Source organism: Meleagris gallopavo, chromosome 6 (assembly GCF_000146605.3).
Source record: "Meleagris gallopavo isolate NT-WF06-2002-E0010 breed Aviagen turkey brand Nicholas breeding stock chromosome 6, Turkey_5.1, whole genome shotgun sequence".
Lineage (NCBI taxonomy): Eukaryota > Metazoa > Chordata > Aves > Galliformes > Phasianidae > Meleagris > Meleagris gallopavo.
In genome coordinates this window covers 34,243,441-34,261,800 of record NC_015016.2, presented here as the reverse complement: position 1 = coordinate 34,261,800, position 18,360 = coordinate 34,243,441, and positions in this window count along the sequence as shown.

The window sequence follows — 18,360 nt, the reverse complement described above, 5'->3', positions numbered from 1 at the left end:
AAAAAAAAAAAAAGAATATTCTTGGGAAAAACAAGGCATTTGGTTTTAGATGAAGTCCTAAATACCTTGAAGTCTCAAGAACATGCGGGTCTGGTCCAAAGTACACTGAGTTTGCTGGAAGGATGCCCAATTATTCCAAAGACCTTTGGATCAAATCCTAGGAATGCAATGTTTGCATACAGAAACTTGGGGTAGTCCGATGCTTGCATTTATTCCTCAGGCTCCAATAATTGGTAAGTTCTCTGAAAGCAAACCCCAGCCTTGTTAGCCCCTTATTTCTTTTGCCTTTCTCGCCGAACTGCTTCCCGGTTCCTGGAAGGGCTCTGCAGGTGATGCGTGGCCCGGCGCGCAGCAGGCAGAGGCCGGCAGAGGGCACGGCTCCCCCAGCGTTCACCCTGCTCTGAGACCCACCCGATCCATCTGCAATTGGTCCGGGCACCCTCATTTACAGACCCCAGGATGTTCTTGTTTTGATTAAATCTCCTCATTTCACTCATAAAAACTTTAAATTCATGGAGATTCTTTACTTCTAAATAACAAATGCATGTTGCTTCTTTTGATTCGATAATCTATACACTGTGCATTAAATTGAAGCAGCTGCCTTTGTACCCTGCGGCCACTAAGGCTCCAATGCAGTGCAAAATGAACTAAAGTCTGTAGAAGATAATGAGAATCTTCAATGGAAGTCCCATGAGAGTTCAATCAAGTCTGACTGTGCTTCTTTTCCAGCTCGACGTTTCTTTCCCAGCACAGCTCTGACAATAGCACTATCATAGCCTTGAAACTCCTGCCCAGGAATAATACTCTGATCCAAACATTCTGGACCTTTGAGGGGCAGATTAAAAGCAAAAGGGAAACAAAGAAGAGAAGAAAGACCAAAATCAGAGAACTGCCAAGTGCAGGTTCTGTGTTTCTGCGTGCAAATACAGCAACTCAGAAATAACAGCACATGAATTCAATTTCTTTTTTTAAACATTCTTAGTTCACTTCTCATATGACCACTGGAAATTTGAAAGGAGTATTCAGACTTCATGTAAAAGTCATCCACATCACATAGAAACTAGAAGAGATCAAAGAGGTCTTCATTAAAATTGTTACTATTCGAACCAGCCTAGCCCTATCTCTGAACATCATATTTTTGTAAGTACAAGAACTCACGAAAAAGCAGTGTTGTCTCAGAAAAAGAATGTGGTTGATACTTTCATAGAATCACAGAATCATTTGAGTTGGAAGGGACCTCTAAAACTAATCTAGTCCCACCCTCATGCAATAGGGACACCTACAGCTATGTGAGGTGCTCAGTGCTCTGTCCAGCCTGACCCAGAATGTCTCCCAGGGATGGGGCATCCACCACCTCTCCCAGCAACGAGAATGTTCATTTTGATTAGTGTTACTTGGCTTTATCATCTTGGACCTGGTTCTTATGGAGCTGAATGACCCTCCAAAATATATTTTTAGTTGGGAACTTAATTAAAAAATAGGTATCAGAAGCCAGGTTAGGTTTATGAGACCACCACATTCAATCCTCTTTATTGTGGAAGAAAAGGCCAATTTTCAGTACACTGAAAATAGTGACAAGGAACAAGTAGACAAAGTTTCACTCCCACAGAAAGCCAAAATAAAACTTTCACATCACAGAAGGTGAAGTGTGACTTTCATCTTGGATTCAGAATCCGCTTCTTTAAAAAAAAAAGTGATTTGCCTTTGCCTTGATTCTATACACAGAATAAACCTGCATGCTTTCAATGCACCTCAGAAAGATAAAGAGGTGAGTTAGAAGTACTAGCACCTGCCATCAAAACTGCCTGTAAGCACAAATTCTCCCACAAATACAAAAAATATAATAAAAGTATAAAAGCAATCCGTAATCATCCCTGTCAGCAGATGGAGACACATTTTAAATCCCTCTCACAACACCTTTCTATGCAAAATTCCAAATTTGTCTGTGACACTTTTATCATTTAACAAGCAACCAACTGGAATGCCCTGCACACTGAGATTTCCCTTTTTCCTTCTGTTCGCAAGTTAAAAGATTTGCTTTTCTGAGAATCCACACAAAGCTCATCAAATCCTCTCTCCTTCCCCTCCTCCCTAAAGCAGAATTCCCTGCTTCAACACCTTTATAGCATCCATGTGTCTAAAGCAGCCACGGTGTCAGCACTTTGTTTTAGGCAAGGAAGATATTGCAGTGCTTTGTGAAGTGAAGCTGCACATCTGCCTGACCATCCAGGAGCACAAGCAAAAGCTGTGTTGCACTGGAATTGAGAAACTCTCTTCTGTGCTCACTGCCAACTTTGGCCTGAAATAATCATTAAGCTCCTAAACCAACTTCTCTGCTAGGAACAAACACAAAGAAACAAAGTTACAGTGAGAGAAAAGATCAAAATGACATCAGGGTCTCTAGATCAAACCCAGAATGTTGGATTGAACTTGGAAATAAACCAAAAGCAGACACAATGGATGGAGCAGAAACTCAAAAGTATCAAAGCAGCCAGTAGTTCTGCTTTGCACTGACGGCAGACTCTGTACAGACTTCAAGGAAAAGCCTGTATCCCAAAAGGCAACAGTGACTGAATTCAGTTGGGATTAGCTTTTCCTCTCTGACTATAAATGGGCTCGTGTGCACACACAGAGTCAGACAGATCTGACATGGAGAATCCTTCAAAAAGAACAGGACAGAAAACTCACAGGTAGACAAGTGACTGCTTCCAAGTTGCAGGAGCCCAGAATAATAAACCTTATTCTGAGGACATGAACACCTCATTGTTTTTATTTATTTTTCAATAGATAAAGGACAACAAAGAATACTTCTATTCAACAATTTCTTTGTTGAAAAAGCGACCACATTTCCCAGGTGGTTTTATACAACACTCCAACTCTTCTCCCTTAGACATTCAGAATGTGAGGAAATCTGAGGGGCTGAATCATTTAGGACCCTCACATGGGCAGGGCAAATAACATTGCAAATAGTAGGCTTTCACTAGTGAAAATATATATTTACCTTAAAGAACATTGTAACTTGCTTTTACTACTTCCACATAAAGGACAAACAAAATGGATTCTGTGTCTTCATTAAAAGTGACAGCTTTTAAGTTAAATGTGAGATAGTAATTTTCGGGCTTAGGAAAATGTATTACTGCCAATCGCAAACCAAATAGGTTGTTGCAGAGTAGGCATTTCTGGTCATTGCTCCAGAAATCTGGTGAACAGCACTGAAAATTAGTACTGAAATGCACAGTTGCATGAATTATGAATTATCAGTGAATGTCAAAATTGATCAGGAAATACAAGTCATAGAGAAACAGCCTTAAATCCATAATAGTTCATTGTCCTACAAAACCAGCAACATTCAACAACATCTAATCTTGAAGCACACTCAAAGACAAATTAAACTGGCCCTCCAAAGGCATTTATTTGGAAGACTGTTTTGAGAGGCTCTGCACAGTCTATCCTTAGTCTATCCTTGACTCTGAGCCTGCAAAACGCACCCCTCCTCAGCCTCCAAAAAAGACTCACTCCTACATTTAATCTAGTTTTACAAGTTTTTTACAATGTTACAGCATATTCTTCAAGGTATGGAATCAGTTGCACTGGAGTTCAATCTCAACATTGAGAAAGAACTATGTCTTCTACATAAAAACACACTAGCTATCTAAGCTAATTCAATATACTACTTTCATATAATTTTTAAGTTTACTGAATTTTAGTGCTCTGGGATTTGTGGCTTCTCTTTTGGTTAGGATGGTTTAGCCCTAGAATGACATACTCTTGCTAATGTACAGATTATTGTATTAAAATCCTACAGCACTCAGCAGATAAGTCATTGCAAAACTACTGGGAATCACACAGGCAGGAGGTGAGTATGCCCTAATGTAATAGATTTTCATTGCAAGCATCTACATCCAAGCCACAGTGCACTGAAGATTTGAGATACCCTGAAGAGTTCCTAAGTACGATCACAGAAATAAGATAACTCTAATTAAATAAATAAATAAATAAATAAATAAATTTCTCTTCAGCTTAATTGCACGAGACATATTTCTTTATCCAATGGCCAACACTGAAGTCAAGAAATGTTGTGATGAAAACCGAGAAATCCCACTAGGACAGCAATTTGTCTAATTCAGAAGGGCCAGGATGATATAACATCATAGGCCTACCTGTTTCAAACACTGCTTTAATACAACCACAAGGAGGATATGAAAGGGGAAGGGGAACAATAAGATGCATAGCTTTTTGTTCATCTCCCCATTATACAGAAAGAACAGAGAAACAAGATCCAGGAGTTTACAATGTCAGCGTGGGCAATCAGTGCAGGCAGTAAGACATTTTCTCAAAGGAATTTTAATCAGATATAGCTTTTGTTTGGAAAAAATCTTATTTATTTTTCGGTAATTCTAGTGGCTAGCCATAAATACGGTTTTCAACTCAGCAAGAGAGAAATAGTAGTCTGGAAGAGAAGACTTCAAAAGAATGGAGACCGTACAGAAAATAGAGTTTACTGTCCAAACTGTTCAGCTTTTGGCAGAAATGTCATGAGTCAACTGCAAACTTCTGCCTAGGAATCAATGACAGAAAAATATTAAGAAATATTTTAAGTCCTCATTAACAGAATTATAATAGGGTAAAAAAATGATGCTGTATTTATTTCCTTCTGTAATATGTTTGGTTTTTTTTTGCCTACAAATTTTTCTTAAATAAATTTCTACGTACCTCAATTAGAACATAAACTACCTCTGAATAGGAGAAATTACTTTACATCAATGCTTCTTAATTTAATAAGGGAGATAATTATTTTTTCAAGGCAGTATTTATCTTTTATCTTTTTTTTTTTTACCACCTTTTCCTTACTTTCTTGCTACTATTTTTTCAGACTTCCTGGGTCCAGTGTCTTCAAAGAAAAGCAACACCTGGTTTTGAGAAAAGCATCATGTCACACAGCCTGTTCTTAATTTTGCTAGTACGAATAGCAGCCATGTAACAACACCTGTAATCTCTGGCCAAGGACAGGTCAATTACAGGCAGTCACTATGTGCATACCTAATGAAAAACTGCTCTTTCCCTATAAGATCTCCAGTCAGTGGCACTCAGCATGACCAATGGGAAAAGCTTCAATGACGAGCCCATCCAGACCACGTTACTTTGTAAGTACGTTCAGATATTTTGGCCACATGATCATAGAATATCTTGAGTTGGAAAAGTCCCACAAGGATCACTAAGTCCATCTCCTGGCTCTACACAGGACTATCCACAAATCAGACCATATGTCTGAGAGCACTGTCCAAATGCCCCTTGAACTCTGTCAGCTTGGTGCCATGACCACTGCCCTGGGCAGCCAGTTCCATGCCCACCGCCCTCTGATAAGAACCCTTCTGTAACCCAGAACCTGTCTTTCCCCTGACACAACTCCATGCCATTCCCTCAGGCCCTGTCGTTGTCACAGTGAGCAGAGCTCAGCGCTGCCCCTCCGCAGGATATAAAACCAAGTGTGCAGTCAACAAGACACCTCTTGTAATCCTCTCTTCGCAATTTCCATTCAGAAAGCCTCTAAATGAAATTCTGAGTGTAGCTTTGGGTACCATTCTCAACAAAGTCTGAACCATATCAATGGAATGAACAGGGATTCAGCAAATGTGAAAGATGAAAAGAGACTGCCTAAAGAGAAGACAGATGGAGCTGGAGCAGACACGTAGGAGAAAGGCAGCCTTCTTCAAGAGGAAGTAAGAATTTGTTCTCTGGGTGCTTACTAGGCATGACTAGAAGCAATAGACTTGAACTGCATAAAAAGATAGGATTTAGATATCAGGAAAGTGTTAAAAATAATTAAGCAATACATAGGAAAACAGAAGTGTTCATGAAATCTTAATCTGTAGAAGGCTTTAAGAAGAATATATGCAAACATTTCCTCTCGCTGCAGAGTTGTGAGTCTCCTCCAGCCCTGATATGCGTGATGCAGCTAGTTCCTCATGTCTGCCTGCTCTCAGGCTGATAGGGATCAGCAAGGAGCAGAAGGTAGTATAAATCACGCATAAAGCCACAGCAATAACACATTCCTGACCACCTCAGGACAGCAGGGAGAAGGCAGTGGACTGAATGAATTACTCCAGAGCAGAAGGCCAAGACACTAGGTGACAAACTGGTCACTGCTTACCCAAATAGCACAAAACAGTGAAGTGCCAAACTATGCTGGCTATTTAAAAAAAAAAAACCAACAAAAACATATACATATATAGTCTTCTGTAAAACCTATAGTACTGGGGAGAATATATGACTGGAGTTCTTCGCTGCAAGGCAGAATATAGAAGTTAAGACATAAGTGAAGAATTCAAAAGACAGCTTTTAATAACTACTGTTCTAAGCTGCTTAACTTCTGCGATCTGATGGCTTGCTGTAACCTGTAGAGAACACTGATGCACAAGGATTCCTCCTCAGTGCATCACAGGGAAGTTTGGGAGCTCAGCAGATCCAATTGTTTCTATGACATCTACTGCAGGCTGATTTCCATTCCATCAAGGTTATTCCTGCTATTTTTAAAGACAAAGAATTTAACAAGAGTCAGGTTGGTTTGTTTGCTTTCTTGTTTGCTTGTACCAAACTTTCAAAACAAGTGCTGTGAAGCATCTCTTATGAGGGTGTTTTTAACTTGGGTTAGTTTCCTATCTGTGACCTTCAGTAAGCTCTCTCAGTCCAGCATACAGTAATCAATAAAGTCAAAACACTTTAAACTCCAGAAGGTTATACAGTTTTCCCTCACATTGACACTTGCCACTGTTAGGAAAAGGGAATACATTTCTGTATACATACAGCTTTAACATGGAAAAACATAGTTGAACAAGAAAAGAAAACACAAATATTTTGTTACCTAATAAAATAATGTACTTGTGTACACAAGCTAAAATAAATTGAAATAAATCTTAATCAGGGAGGCTGCTGCTAAATAGTCAGGGGAGATGAGGTCACGTTCAAACAACTTTGATAACAAAACCAGGAATCATTTGTTTTGTTATGTGGTTTTCACTCTCAGAGAAAGGGCATCATTACACGGAAGGAGGAAGATCAATCTTACCTTGAATGTTAGATAAAAACTTAAATATAGTATTTAATTGCGCTTCTTTTTTTCAAGACTGACATGTTAAACAGAAGGAAAGCTATCCCCAACAGCAGCAGATAAATGCAGAAAACCCTAAGCATGTTATAAATGCTGCTTCTGCTTCTGTAGTCACTGAGAAGCACTAAAACCATCATATGACATGTCGTAACTGTCCACGGTATAGCCTCACAAATGCACTGCGTTATGTTATCTGCCTTAGCACATCCCCAAACGCCATGTTCCTAACCAGACCACTGATACCGTTTGATGTGAAAACAAGTCTCTTCAGAAAAGGACCTAGAGAAAGTGCTTGCAACTTACTAAATGAATGTTTGCCAATCAATCTGTCAGAGACTGGTTAGAAATCAGTCAGGAGAAGCCAGTTCAAAACCATGGACAGGAGGTGAGGAAGGAAAATCAGGAAACAGGACATGTAAACTGAGAGTGAATAAGAGTAGGTGGAAAACTCAGAGGAGAGGGCCTTGAATAAGTTCCATCATGGAGTGAGATATGTACTGTTACTTCATTACACCAGGGGAACACCTGTCCATGGATACAGTGGAAGGATGAAAGCAAAAATACTAGCATAAACTCAGTTACTCTCCCATCATTGACTCTATTAACATTTCTGCTCTGTACCTGGGAACAGCAGACATCTCTCACGTTAGGTTATCTACAAGGTCTGAAGAGGAATGAGAGAGCTTAGCTACTGCTAGCTATGTTTCCCAGACTGGAAAAACGTAGAGTTCTTATTAGATTCCCGGCTAAATACCAAGTAGAAGAGTATTGCTGAAATATGTCAGTACAGCTTAAATTATCATATTTCAAACAGATAGGCATATATTTTGGAAACAAGGTTATAAGCAAAAAAATAAATTGCAAACCTTCTGAATTTTCATTTTGAATCCTGAAAATTCAGGAGTCCTTGTTTGAAATTAATACAGACTTCACTATGATCATACCTACTTCTCTTTGTCATTCCAAACAGAAGTATGTAACTAACTGATTTGAGTATTCTTTGTCTAGATATATATGTCTGTGTATAGCAAGACTGGAAGTAAGATACACAGGTGCATACAGACAAATAAGTAGTTTTTATATGTATTCATCTATTCAGACATCACACAAAGTATTAATCAGAGAGCAAACACAGTGAGACCTTCTTCTACATATTGTTTCAACCAGAAGAAAGAACAGTGGCCTGAATTAGAACAGACACATAACACTGTACAGGCACACAGAATTTTCTTATAGATGTAGGCTGACTGATCTCTCAACTTTATGTTGAGAGATGGAACTGGCACTTATTTTGGTCTGAAAGCTACTTAAATTTGGCATCATGTCAAAGTAAAGTAAAAGAACTGTATGATAAGACTAGTATATAACAAAGATAAAAGGAAATAAAAATTATGGCAATAGCAAAATTGCAATGCACTACACATTATCAAGGAGAAATGAAGGGTGAAATTTCCCAAGCAAACTTTAACCAAAAGGGAGGAATAACTACAAAGTTCATCATTTCATAAAGACAGCTGCTTTTGCTTGTTAGTCAGAAGTTGCCATTCTGTCTTTCAAAAAGATGGCTTTACTTCTTCCATTTCAGAATGGTCCACAAACACAACTGATTCAGACAGTAGTTCTCTGGCAAAGAGTATCATCAGACTAATTTGCAAACTGTAATCTAGAACATCAGTAAATCAAACCTGATGAAATTTAGAATAGACAAATCTATTCTAATTTTATTTATTTGTCACTATTTCCATGAAATCTTAACAATCACACCTGCAGAATACTTAGAAAGTTTTCCTTTGCTCAGTAATAAGCTGACTGTTGAGGTTAGGATGATGTAGCTTCTACTGCTGGGGGGTGAGACTTTATGACTCATCTCCAGATAGAGAAAAAAAATGACATTTTTGTCTGATGTGATGAATATAAGTTAATTTTGGACACGCAATATTCTAGACTCCTTTCATCCACTGCCGAAAATCACAGGTATTCTATGAATCAAAAGTGTCTTATGAAGATACTGTAGAAAAACTACATTGGGTAAAACCCTACAATTTATAACTAACAGGAAAGCATACTTGTGTTCACTTTGGAGAGATGCTGGTTACAATGCATTTAAACATTATTTGGGTCCTCTACCCCAATTTAATCAAAGACTTTTCCCAGCCTTCAGTTATTTTCATTTCCCTCCAACGCAGCCAGGCCTTCTACTTTCACTACACATTTCAGCTGAAGAACATTCTTCCTTTTGCCAGCATCTATTCAAAATTGTTTTTAAGCTCCACTTGCAACCCACAGACTACTGCTGTGTCCTCTTTGTTATTTTTTGTTTCTATCATAAACACAGGATTTTAAAAACATAATTAAAGCAGCAGCAACACTGTAAGAACACAAAGGTATAGGCTCCATTAAGTCTTATATGTACAAACATTTTCATTAATGAAAATAGTTTGTTTCCGAACAACTTTGCTCGTTTTCATTTAATTGCTGGCTAATGGGGTATCTTAGTGTGTCACTGTATGCATTCTAAAGTTTCCTTCCAAGGAAAAGATAATGTAATATTCTGAATAATTCTAGATAAGCTCTCGGGACTGACAGTAAGAGACATCTTGTTATGGCTCTGCCTGACTTTTTGCAGTAGAGTGATTTGAACAAATGCCATAAAAATAACCATTTACCCTCATTATTTACCACCAAATTTATGTCCAATTTACAGCTCTCAAGTACTTTACTGCAGTACAGACATCGTTCTTAGAAATATGAGGGCAGGAGAGAAAAAGAAAATAGTCAACTTATAAAGGTCATCAAGTGAGCAGGGTAAGGAAATTCATGAAAGAGTTATTGCAATGATTAAATACTTATTATGCAGTCAGATAAGGCTTAATTTCAATAACCTTGCTCAAGTTTACCTAATTATGGAACTGACTGCTTCAAAGGTTTTTTTTTCTTTTGTACAAATATAAAATATTCTCATTGCTGAAAGTTGGACTGACAAAAGCATTTTTTATTAAGGCGTTTTTCCATACTATTGCTTAACTCATACTCTGCTAACTGTTGTTTACAAGCTTGAATCCCAGCTTCAAGAAGACTCTGCGGATAACCAAGTAAAGAACAATTCGCAGTGGTTCGATTTTGGAGATGTGTGATAATTCAGAATGTATGTAATACAGTACAGAATGGCAATATAATTATAAACCTGCTAGTGACCATTTCAACAGTAATGCTCTGTGAAATGCCACTTACTATATACTGGTTTTGATGAATCTGAGTAATGGATATCCAAAGGGTCAAAACAGTTCCTGACCCTCTGGATGGTTAAAGATTCTCAGCAGCACTGTCAGATATGTCATCATTATTTTGTCTCTTAGAATCACTAAAAAAAAAAAAAAAGAAAGATTCCCTATTTGTAATCATATTTTTAAACAGAGAACCACAATTTTGATGCTTCAAAAGCAGAGAAAATAAATTCTGCTTCTGGTGCAACCTATTTGTAATTCAGAACAAGGAGGAAGGCAATTAACTGACATCTTTCTACATAATAATATAAGTTAAGGCTCTAAGGCTTTGCCTACACTGGGGAAATCCAGACAAGTTTCTCTCTGTTGCTGACACTGGCTTGCCCAAAACACTGTCAGGAATATTAAAGGTCTAATGCAGACGAACTCACCAGCCTCAAAAAATGCCATCAGCAATTAAGACTTTCCTGGAAAAGGAGTGGCATTCAGAGGCATGAATAACTGAATGATGCTGTACAAGTAACCTGTGCCTGTTATCAGCAGTTATCAAATATGTTACAACATAATGTCATCAGCCTTCTTTCATTCTACTTTGCTAAAGCTTCTACTTCTTTAAAAGATATTTTAATTTTGAATAGACTGCTACTGAACTGTTTCTTAAAAATAAACTTAAGAAAAGATACTTCATAATAAAACCAAGTTTTAAATTATTTTCTCTGAGTGCCATTTTTAATCACCATTTCCATAGACAAAATGCTAACAGATGCTTTATAATATGGCTTCCTCACAAAATGAATCTGATCTTTTGGCACCTATCATCACACTTGCATCTGCAAGCACCATATTTAAGAGCTACATTCCACCTGAATGGTGCTTTTAAACTTTTTTGTATTTAAAAAATAAATCATTAAAACATTGCTGGGAGGAATATGGTTATAAATGAGGATATTGGCAGGAATCCAGCGTTATTGGGAAGGTAGATATTCACACTACTCGTGCTGCCAGTGGTGATTAATTAAAAGCCGTTAGATACCTGAAGCCCTAACAGTTCATTCAATATGATTCCCATTGCAGGAACGACCTGCTTTTGCTGACGAGATATTTATGCAGGCAGAAAAGAAAATCATGATAGCAAAGCACAAAACACAAAGATATAAATGTTCATGTTTTATTTAAGGTCCCAGCTTTTAGTCTGGTTGGCTGCATATCAGGAAAGGTGATTTCTGTCTCTACAGTATAGTTAATCAGGAAAGCCACACAAGGTGGTAGAACTGCAGAGATCTGAGGCTAAAACCTTTGTGACTGCAGAGCAATGCGGAGGAAATGGGGGAGCAAATGCATGCAGAATATGTGGAAAACAGCAGTAGAAAAGATAGAAGAATGATGAAAGTGCCAAGCGGTGAAAGCAAAAACAACCAACGCTTCACAAGTTTATCTCTTGGTGCTACAGATATTGTTTTCAGCAGATGCCTGAATTTCCTTGAGAACAAGCAGAATTCAGCAATTATGAATGAAAGACATCTTCCCATGAGCACGAAGGATTTAAAATAATTTGCAATTTTTACCACATTTGCCCAAAGTAATTTGAATCCTAAATTACACAAGAGAACACCCTCAACAAAGTCCAGTTCCTATATTCACATGGAGAGAGAGATCTTTTCACTGTCATTCACACATTCTGCTGACACTTGCTCTCCAGATGTTGGTCGAGCACTATGCTGCATACTAAGTAACTATCATATTGCCAATTACAATATTTTCTCACTGATGACAATGTACTAGATTTTCAGATATTTTCTATGCAACTGATAGAAATCCAATATTAATAAGACAGCTTTTAGTGAAGCAAGCCTGTGCAATTATTAGAAGACACTAATGTCAAACTAAAATGAGGAAAAGCAATGAATACACCCACCCTACAATCTGTTTGTTAAGGAGATACTAATACGTTCTATGAGAATGTAGTGCTGAATTTTCTCTTTAAAATAATCTGTGATGTTCTGTAACACCACTACACAGCTATATAGATACTTCTGTTTCTAGAACAAGAATACTATCACTATTATACTTTACAGTCACATTTGACCTTGATCCAAATTCTCATTCATGTATGCAAAAATGTTTTAATTTCAGTAGGCATAACAAATTTTGGATTAATTTCCTTCAGACAAAGTCATTTATATTCCTATGAAAATGAGTTCAAATGGTAGCCAAGGGTTCCTCAGCAGTCTATGCTTTTCAATCAGATTTTCTGAAGACAAGTTCTTCCTCAAAGCACTTGCAGTGGGCAGGTTAAGTAAGATCTTGAATAGACTACTGACTCACACAAAGTAAGAAACTCCTCTAAGTCTGCAAGGAAATAAAATCTTTACCTTAAGTATTTTCAGCTAAACCAGTCATAGCTTAATACCTGTTGTGTGATACTCATTTAGTAAAAACCTTTTGAAAATACCACAGCTAGAGAGACCTGCCTGTTGTTCTGACACAACAATTCTGTAGAGGAAAGTCTTGCTAAAGCCTTGCAGCACGTGTGCAGAACCTCACAGGGCTACAGCAAGTTCTTTCTTCACGAGCTTTGTTTTTGCCAGGGAGAATGATAGGAGGGTTTACCCACTCCCAAGTTTTGCTTGCCTTTCTGATAATCCTGTGTGTGTGTCTTGGGAACATCCAGAATAAACAAAGTTTGAAGACCTTTGGTCTAAGTCCAAGCTCCTGCTCTGAAACAGCTGTTATATGGTACTTGAGAAAAAAAATGCAACAGCCTTTTAGTGAAGATGTTCTGTGGACTTGGGAAAAATGGATTCAGTTCCTGACCTTTCAATGACTGTTTTATGACCCCGGAAAACTCACTTCATCGACCTGTGCCTTGGTACAAAACCTTCTGCACCCCACAAAACTGCCCTGAGTCTGAATCCATTACTATTTGATACAGCGTTGTGCTAGGGCTCTTCTTCAGTGGGTACACAGTGTGGGAAAGCAGGTCAAAGCTTGGGATAATGTTTTAAAAAAGAGCTATATATCATAGCAATGATTCAGTTTCCATCTTTCACATAATCTTTTATACCTCATGTAATCACTTTATGCATTCAGTATTTCTGTTACAAGTCTTACATTTCTATTTGCAAAAAATTTGTCCCTGTCATTATAGAAGATAAGGCTATCACAATTGTGTTGATTGAGCAGAGAAGCTTACGTATGTTTTCAATCACTATTGTACAGGGCATTTTGAGGAGATGGCACATTTAACTAAGAAGAGATGGAGAAATACAGAAAAAGAAAACAGGAGACAAGATGACCCAGTAAAACGTTCAGTCCCATGTATTTCTTAATACTTTTCAATCTTTAAAGCCTTCGTGATAGAGCCAAGTTCTCCAGCTATTTTACCTTGAACTTATTTTTTTTGCTTGAACTTTGGCAAAATGCATTCAAGAAACCTTAGCAACATGAATCACATTGAAACACATCACACACACTTTAATATGTGGATGTAGGAAGAAAATACACCTTCTGCTGCTCTATTTTGACAAAGAAACAAAAAATACTTGAGGCAGTATACAGAAGACAACAGTAAGCGATGGATTAGGAGTATTTGTCCAATAAGGTACTTCTAGTGGTAGAATCAGTCCTCTATGCCTAATTAGCAAGTGTTAATCTGCTTCAATTGATCAACTTTAAGGAAAATGAATATATAAAATAATGGCTTAGAAAAATTGAAGAGAATACTACCCTCAGACTGCACAAAAGATTTTTTGGTAATGATGCTGCTGACAATTCATCAGATTTAACAAGGTGTAGTGAAAGAGGAACTGACCTCCCGAGGACAGATGATTCTCTTGGGACGTGGTGCCTCTTGTTGTAACTGATACACTGTCAAAGACAAAAACGTACAGATAATTAGAAGACTGCAACACACAAACTTTTATTCAGATGAGTCTTTTACCCAGAGGCTACAGAGAAAAATGCAAATGCAAAGACAGCAAACTGAGTTATTTAGGTATGTGCAAATCATTTATACGAAAACACGACTAGTTTGCTGACCTGTATACTAGTAAAACTGAATATTGTTTTAGCTCTTAGAATCATTACTTTCTTTTAGAATTGTTACTGCCTCTATATCAGAAAAAAAAAGTCTAGAAGGATTTTCCAAGTGTATCTCAGGATGAAATCTCACTTCTGCATGTACTGTGTCTGAAGAACAGAATGCTTACCAGCAGCACCTGTGCTTTTTGAATAAGGCAAGAAAAGGTTCAGCCCACTTGAAAGAGCCCATCATCATCTCATAATTTATTTGTTTTTAAGATTTCCTGGTGACTATTTATGAGCAAGAGTACAGAATGATTACACCACATTCAAATGGCCCAGGATCAATTTTACCAGTCTTCTGAAGGCTGCAAGAGAAAGAGCTGAGGCCAGGGGTTGCTGCTGAACCCCGGCTCCCAGCCTCTTCCCTACATGTATTTAATGAGATCCTTCCCTTCCTTTCCGCTCAAAAGTCATGAGAAGGAGATGACATACAATGACAGTAATCAATTCCAGTGCAGACAGACTGTCTCTCCAGAACTCCAGTAAAAATCCCAAAGGCTGGGATTGCCTCCCTTGAGGAAGGCCTTCTGTATACTGTATTTGGAAAGATGATGTTGTGCCTAGGAATTTTTTTAAAGATCGAGTTCCTAGGGAAGTGCTCTTCACGATGCTTGTGAAGCTCTGAATTATGCCCTAAAAGGTGGTAAAATATGGAAGGAAAATAAATGGTAGTAGATTTGGTAAATACAGGAGTCCTGTTACAGAAACAGTGTGGAAATGGTAGATGTTGCTCTTTAGCATCTTCTCTTCTGCATCTGCTAGAAACAGCTGTAATTAAACACGAGAAGTGAAAAGTCCTCAGCTTGCACTCAAGTTTCTCTTTCAGGGGATATGAAAGCTTTGGGGAGTGTGTTCTTTGCTAATGTCAAGGTGGATAAAAACATATCATTTCCCAACATGATCTCTGCATCCCTGGTTCAGAGGAGGGTCACAACAGGAGAGTTCGTAACTCCTCATTTCTCCTGTCAGTTTTAAAGCTTATGTATGCACTCCAGCTCTGAATATGTACTAAGAATTTAGTCTTAACCTGTTTCACTAAGCACTGCCAGACCTACTGCTACTTTTGTAGAAGATTTATCACAACTTCCGGGCTTTCTTACCTCTTCCAAACGTGCTACCAAGTAAAACTGAAAGCTTTCCTTTCACTCTTTTTTGATCAAATTACTTGTGTATCCAAAAGAATTGTCAAGTAAAGCATAAAAAATACGCCTCAAAAATCAGAAAAAATTCTTAAACGTCTGATTATTCAGCATCTCAGTATTGTAGTTTTAAGAGACCATTTCTGAATGTTTGAAACCAGTATAATAGCTGATTCAGCAAGGTACTGATGCTTACCACCACAATGTTTAGTATTAAACAAATTGAAGAAGAATTTTTTTTTTTATTTTCCCATACTTTTCTAGTAGGGAAAAAGTACTCTATGGATTCAAAACACTGCAAGTACAAGACTGCTTCCTCATCATTTTAAATGAAAGATCTATTTCCCCAATTCATTCATTTAAATTTTAATTGAAAAATTATACTTTATAAAAATCCCATTTTTCAGTAATCAAAACTGTTAAATATTAACTGGCAGAGCAAATTAAGCTGATGAAGCTGTTTCTAAAACAACCTTGATAGCTGCGGTGCTGAAAAAATAGATCTGAAGAACACATACGAAGCCTAACTCATGACTTGCTGCATTTAGAAGAAATGAGAAGGGTAAAGAGCTCTTTGAAATGTCTGAAAGGATCACTGAAGCTGATCACACAATCTCAAAATGTTTTGGGTTGAAATAGACCTCAAAAATCATCTAGTTCCAATGCCTCTGCTGCATGCAGGGTTGCCAAACACTAAATCAGGCGTTAGTTTAGATTGCCTAGATATGTCATTGATATCAGTGCAGAAGCATCAGCATGTCACAAAACAAAGGGTGGAATGAAACAGCATACTTTGGATGTCATCTCCACGCAAATGGAAGAGAAGAAGGTTAGTAGTAGCCAACATGGATTCACCAAGGAGAAATCATGCTTGACCAATATAGTAGCCTTCTAGGATGTCATAACTGAGTGGGTAGATGAGGAGAGAGCAGTGGATGTTTTCTACCTTGACTTCAGCAGGGCTTTTGACTTTGTCTCCCATAACATCCCTGTTACATACTTAGGAAGGTGGATTGAGAAGTTCCACAAAAACATGAGGAAAAAATTCTCTATTTTGAGGGTTATGCAACACACGGAATAAGCTGCCCAGAGAGGCTGTGAAATGATCCTTCTCTGGAGATATTCAAAACCCAGTTTAATGTTTTCCTGCATAACTTATTTAGGGAACCTGCTTTAACAAAGAGTCAGACTAGATGATCTCCAGAATTCCCTTCCAGTCCCTACAGTTCTGTGATTCTGTGAATGTCTAATAAGAGACGGTGGTTATACAAAAAATTTGAAAGTGAGCACAGAAAAGCGGATTTTGATAGGATGCAGTGGGATCAATCAGTGCAGCGATTCATGGTGGGTACTAGTAAGACAAACCATCCTAACAATTGTGTTTTGAATAGTCTGAAGAAGACTGCTGTCATTCTCGGGTAATTAATCTCCACAGTAATCTGAACTGAGAAATATATCTAATTTAGAAATACATCAGAGGAAAATAAAGTAAGATTACTATAGAAATAAATAATAATCTACATGCTGCCTTAAGTGTGCAGGATGAGAAAAAGGCCCCCAGGTAACAAGCACAGCAGAGCTTGTGAGTGTTCATAATCACAGAAAACACTGTGAATGGGAAATGGTTTCCTGGGAAAGATAACGAATTCAGATTTGGTTGTATTAACTTTTAATGGAAAGACATTAAACTGACAGACAGACAGCCCAGTAGAACTACTGGAGAGAGATGCAGAACCCTTAGGGTGAAGGAGAGAAGACATTCTGGGAACAGAAAGAAAGGATTGAGTCCCGTCACTGGCATGATGATGAGAGATGCCAAGCAGTTCAAGAAGAAAGAAACAACAAGGACAGGCAAGAATACTCAGAAACTATGCAAAGCAAGGCAAAGGTGGAAGAGGCAAAAACAGTAAAAGGGCAAGTAAATGAAGAGCTGGGAAAGACAAAATTCCAGACTGGGGCATTACAGAGGAAAGCAAGTATGATGGTATAGAAAGCTGTGGTCTTCCTCAGAAAGGTTCTCTCCTCTTACTGCTTCAAATGATTGCTATGTGAAAATCTGCAGATGAGGTATGAATACAACTGAAATATGATGGCTAAGGTGACTCGATAAAAACGTGCCCTACAGCTAAGTTCCAATGAGCACAGACACCTCATTAAGTGACCTCATTTCAGAAGCGCAGAACATCCTACAGCACTGCCTGATTTCATTATATTTGCTGGGTGCTTACCTCTTGGACTGACACACTGCTGAGACCTCAGCAGAGTCGAGCGGATGGTCAGAAGTTCAGAAAGATTTTGACCGTCCCTTATTCACTTCCTCCAGTGACATCCTAGCCTTCTGCCTCATTTCCCCCTCATCACTGCTGAAAATCTTAAAACAGAATCCAATTCATAAGGATATGGTTGACTGACATAATATAAAAACATACTTATTTAATACAGTGGTAAGCAGTGATTGACATCTGACCCAGTCTATCCCAGCTTTTAGAACTGACAGGCAGGTTAGAGACAAACTCACTTTGATTATAAAAAAGATTAGGCTTGAACAAAATGATGCATTGTTATTCTAGCCCAGAGAAAATTAACCTCATAAAAAGTCAACAGCACACAAAGAGAAAAATGTATTATCACCGCTTTGAAAACAGCATCAGACTGGAAGTAACTTTCTGGTCCAGCATCAGATGCAAATGAAATGCATAGTTCTATTAGGACAAAATACTGAACCAAAATGCAGCAGTGCGATAGGAAAAAAAAAGAAAAAATCTTTTAAATAGCCCAATTAGTAAAAATTTTTAATTCAGACTTA